Source organism: Canis lupus, chromosome 4 (assembly GCF_011100685.1).
Source record: "Canis lupus familiaris isolate Mischka breed German Shepherd chromosome 4, alternate assembly UU_Cfam_GSD_1.0, whole genome shotgun sequence".
NCBI classification, from domain to species: Eukaryota; Metazoa; Chordata; class Mammalia; order Carnivora; family Canidae; genus Canis; species Canis lupus.
This window is the reverse complement of record NC_049225.1, coordinates 47,636,917-47,642,916: the sequence shown is the minus strand read 5'-3', so window position 1 is coordinate 47,642,916 and position 6,000 is coordinate 47,636,917.

Here is a 6,000-nt window from a genome sequence, read left to right as displayed (position 1 = left end):
TCTGTGGATTTTTTTACTTCACTCTGTAGATTTTTGATTGGAGAAGTTAGACCATTTATATTAAGATTAACTATTAATGCATAAGAACTTACCAATGTATCTTACTAGTTTTCTGGCCCTTTCATTGTTCCTTTGTTCCTTCCTCCCTCTTTGTTGTCTTCATTTGTGAAGTGATGATTTTCTGTAGTGGTATGCGTCCTTCTCTTTTAGTGTTTCTACTGTTGATTTTTTATTACTATTATGTTATATAAATCATCTTATAGATTTAACAGTCTTATTTCATCCTGATAACAACTATTGCTTCAATCACATACAAAAGTTATATCCTTTTACACCCTACCTCCATATTCTGTGTGACTATTACCCAACACATGGGTCCCTTGGTATATGGTTCTGGCTCCCAAAGCTCCAACAAAGGTCCTTTAGCCTATGGATTTGATGCCAAATTGTTGTTGTTGAGTGTGAGGTATTACACGGGACATCTTATTCAACTGTTTTACTCCAAACTCCATTTCCTTCCAGAGTTCTATACATAAATATCTTTTGAACATCCTACAAATATATCACATGCATCTTAAATTAAGTATTCATATTGAACTAGTTTTTTTTAAGTTTTATTTATTTTATAGAGGTGGGGAGGGGCAGAGGGAGAGAATCTTTTAAGCAGACTCCCTGCTGAGTGTGGAGCCTGATGAGGGGCTCCATCTCATGACCCATGAGATCATGATCTGAGTGGAAAGCAAGTCAGACACCCAACTGACCGAGCCACCCAGTCACTCCTTGAACATTGTTTTCTTAAGTATATTTTCTTGCATATTTCTGCTCCCAGTTAATGGCACTGATACATTAGTGAGATGATTAGTGACTTTTCAAGTTACTTAGAGCTATTCCTTGTATATCCTTATTCACCAAATTCTGTTGATCTTGCTTTTAAAACTTAGTCTCAAGGGCACCTGGGTGGCTCAGTCAGTTAAGTACCTGATTCTTGGTCTTTGGTTCAGGTCATTATTTAATGGGTTGCGGGATCCAGCTGGCATCTAGCTGCCTGCTTAGTGGGGAGTCTTTTGAAGATGCTCTTCCTCTGTCCCTCCCCCGACTTGCACAGCATTCTCTCTCTGTGTCTCTCAAATAAATAAAAAAAATAAGAAAAACCATATTTTTAAGTTATTCATTCTAAAAGAGATCATATTTTCTCACCCAAACATTGCAAAACTTTCCTAGTAAACCAACTCTCTGCCTAATTCATCTTTTTTATTGCCAGTTAAATTATTTTATGACAGCTAAAACAACTTTAAAAAAAGATCTTTTTGTTTTCCTACTTAAAATATTTTGATGGCTATATCATTTATAGAAGTAATTGTCATGGTAGGTGATGCAGTTTCCAAAAGGCACGGAGAATACCAACGCATATCCAGACTTCAAAAACCATATATACTTTTTCCTAAAATATTCTAGACATTTGTGGCTTAGACATCAAAGCTTGTCACCCTTTCCCACTTTAAAAAGAAAAGCATACCTTGTGCCTCTCATTGAGCATTGCATGAGAAAGTGGATACCTAGTGCTGAAGAAAAGTATACCACTGAAAATATTGCATTATTTTTAGAAAGTGAATGAATCTAATGACAATATGACAAATACCTTTGAATCAGATGGCTTTCAGTTTTTTGTTTTCCATAAAATCATGTGGTAGACCACTGAAAATAATTTTTGAGATACGTTATACTGTGATTTTGACATAAAACAAAACAGTTTGTAAGAATTGAATGCCAGGACAAAACATAACTCTTCCTGTACCCCTGTACATATTAGTGACCAAATCTTCAACACATATTTATAAAAAAAATGAGCAAAGATTTTATGCTTATTCTGACAATAAGACTTCTTTTTTTAGGTTTTATTTATTTATTTATGAGAGACACAGAGAGAGAAGCAGAGACATAGGCAGGGGAAGAAGCAGACTCCATGCAGGGAGTCCAATGTGGGACTTGATCCCAGGACTCCAGGATCATGCCCTGGGCTGAAGGCAGATGCTCAACCACTGAGCCACTCAGGCGTCCCAAGACTTCTTTTTTCATGGGTATATGAACCAATTAAGAAAATGTCTTATTATAGTTATTAAAGAATACAGCTCAAATAGCATGTTGCTATTTTGAATAATTCTTGATCAAAATATGTAATATTTTATGTTGTAGTAATAATCATGCTGAAAATTCATCCTAGAGGAAAAGAATATCTGGAGTCTCATGGACACAGAAATTTTTAAGTCAATTTCTGTTATTTTCAATAGAGAATTATGATAGTATAGACTATAAAATATTCTAGGGTATGAAATGTAATACCAGGAAAATAATTCCTTAGGGAGAATGGAATAGAAATACAAATTTAAGAGGGAAAATGAATGATGTAAAGTTTTCAACTCTTACAGAAGAATGTGTTCATATATTTTCATAATAGATGATGATTTTCATATACTACAGAATTTAGATTTTATTCAATATATTTAAGGTTTATTTTAAATTCGGTATTATTTGTAAATCCTTAGACTTTATATCTTTTGCTATTAAACATACAATGAAAAATTTAAGACATCAACCTAATTTTAGGGGATATGTCAAGCAAAAAAAGCATAAGGATGTTAACACGTAAAATCAAGTCAAAATTCCTTATGTAGCTACACATAGTTATCTCTTTACTATTCTAATCTCATGTCCCAACATTTTACCTCTCACATTCTGGTTGTGCTTGACAAGTCATTGTGGCTTTATTGGTCTCTTGGATTTTGTTTCTTCTCCTTAGATCTCTCATCTCCTTTTTACTAGAGAGAAACTGTATAATTTTGATGTCAATCACCTGACAGTCACTGTCACATTGTAGATTCACATTAATAAAAATAGTTTTCAAAAAAAATAGTTTTCATTTATTGAATTCATGAGATGTGCCAGGCAGTGGGCTAAGCATTTTATAAGCCTTACTTTCTCTGATCCTCAAAGAATCTTAATGGTGATGTAGCCAAGACTCAGAAAGTTAAGTCTGAAAACTTAACCTGAAGTCAAGTAAGAATTGAGTCTTGTTGATTATATGAATAACCAAATAAATGTTTGGCTGCTGTTACTTTTATCCTAAAAGAAACTGAGTAATGGAAGTTCGCTGTGACAATGGATTTCTTTAAATATATAATTTTTGTGAAGTAGTTCAGCCCTATGAAATGTTTTTGTTTTTGTATTGAAATAGGAAGAGTCATTATATTTTATTATAGATAGCTGTTTAATACCCTCTCCTCTGACAAATGATAAGCTATTTTCAGTCAGAGATTATGAGTATATATTCACATACCCAGCATTGCACACATTGCCCAGTATATACCGTGTTTCCAGTAGTACATATAGAATCCATGAGTGGTTCACCACATTTTAGTTTTTAATAAATGCTTATGATTTTGGTCTTTAGGAACTCTATTTTTGAATACAGTGTTTCACTTATTATCATTCATGTATCACTTTCTTGATTTTGTTTTATCTGAATACCACTGTATTGTTCTTTAAAAATACTACTATATTTTTCTTTACAAGAACTATTTTTGTCTCTATAGCATTTATTTATTTGTCACCACATGTAGTTGATTATCTGTATTGCTGATTATAAATAGTGTAAAAACAAGTTCAAAACGGTGTTATCAGAATTTAGCTAAACATTATAATGAGCTATGCCTGAGGTTCGTTTATTGTCTGTTAAAGATCACCAGCCATTAGAGAGGTGTTAAAGACAGATTGGCACAAAATTATTACTTTCATCTTGATTTAATCAGGATTGAAAGATCATTGAAAATGGACTCACTTTTTTTTTTTTTATGTTATTCAACTTCACCTAATTGAGTGATTTTGTGAGCCCTAAAATTATTTTGGGTACTATATGAGATGGGACTTGTAAAATGCCTTAATCCAATGCCTGGCACATTTCATGTATTCAGTAAATTTCATGTATTGTGATACATACCCCATACTTTGTAACACAGTTGTAGGTGACACTATCTTGCTCCTATGAAATAGGATCAAATGTGATCCCTATCCCTAGAGTTGTAGTTCATTGAGACTGTCAATCCTAAGTAATTTCTACCTACTGCCATGCATGGTAATATTTATAAAGTTTCTGACAAAGAAAGGCATTGGAATTTCTGGAGAGTATTAAACTAAATTAAAAAAAAGAGGAGGAAAGGGGGCTATATTGAATTTGATTCACTAAGGAAGCAGAAGCGACTGGATCAATGTACACCTTCAACAGAGTCAGAGTTAAGCTTGCGTCAAGATGTCACACTATTAAGCAAAAAGCAATGGTGTGTAACAATTTCTGGAAACTGAAAGAGGAGAAAGGAAATTGTACTTCTGGTAACTTGCTCAAATTATTCAAGAAATGGATATTGTTGATACTGAAAGGAGAATAGTAAATACATGCTTATTACTGGACTTAATAGATGCTACTGAGAAATTTGTGACATTCTAATAATATTTAATTTTCAACGAGAGTATGATTATTAAAAATGTAAAGGGAATCTTTTGCAAAAATAGGCAAAAAATAAAATGTCACACATTTGTGGTAACAAAGTTATTATACCTTCCATGTTTTATTAAATCTCCTCCTTTAAAAAAACAAAAGGCCAGAGCATTAGGCTTCCCCCAAATACACTAATCCATGTGACTCCCGTGCCCACATTAATTATATTAATTAATTAGTTAATTAGGAAGAACATTAAGCACAGATATTTGTGAATTCATAACAAATATCCTTGTAGATAATTAAAAAGATAAGTATGTAACCTGGGTCTGGTGAATTGCCAACATCCGTAGAAGAGATACTGCCTGAATACTCTAGAGTGTCCAGTTGAAGTTGACATTTACGAAAGAAACTGAGTAATGAAGTTCAACGTAATTAACAATGAAGGAGTGAGAATTGATTGAAAATCCATAGGTTGACAAAGCACACCCTATTTATCAACTCATCATTTGAACTGTGTCTTATTTAACATATAAACACCATCTGTGTCAGTGCTTTCCTCTCTAAAGCCTAAAATTGTTCTAAGTTTGTTTCCAGAGAAATCAGCAGTCTGTGGCATTTAATGTAATAAACAAGGTTGTCTAGTCTCAAGATAGCTAATGTAAATGAGGGTATGCAAAATCTATACACACTGAGAGAGTAGGTGAAATCCTTTGATGACTAATCTCTGTTTTGGAAACCTTGGGAAATTACTAACAGTTTTAATAAGAAGGCAAGAAGTATTTGAAACATTTGTTCTTTATATTTTGAAATGCCATACCTGCAACAAATTGTTACTTGGTTCCTTAACTAATCATTAGGCAGCTGCCTTCATTTTTGTTTGTTTTTCTTACTTACTGTGGTAAAATAGATATAAATAAAATTTTTGTGTGTACAATTTTAAGTGTATAATTCAGCGGTATTAAGTACATATTGTACTATCCATCTCTAGAATCTTTTCATCTAACCCAAACTAACTGTGTACCCATTAGCAACTCCCTATTGACCCCACTCCTCAGCCCCTTCCAATGACCATTCTACTTTTTTTTTCCTCTATGAATTTGACTACTACCTCATAGATGTGGAATTATATAAGTACTTTTGTGACTGACTTATTTCACCTAGCATAATATCTTCAAGGTTAATCCACGTTGTAGCATCTGTCAGACTCTCCTTCCTTTTTAAGGCTCCAATATTTCATTTCACAGATATATCACATTTTGTTTATCCATTTATCTGTCAATGGATACTTGGTTGCTTACACCTTTTGAAAGATGAATAATGCTACTGAATAATGAAAAATGCAGCTATGAACATGCATGCACAAATAATTTGTTTCAGTCTCTGCTTTCAATTTTTTTGTGTGTGCATATACCAAGATGTAGAATTGCTGGAACATATGGTAATTCTATGTTTGATTTTTTTGGGGACCCGCCATACCATCATGTCTTATTTTTATCCAAAGGAATCCA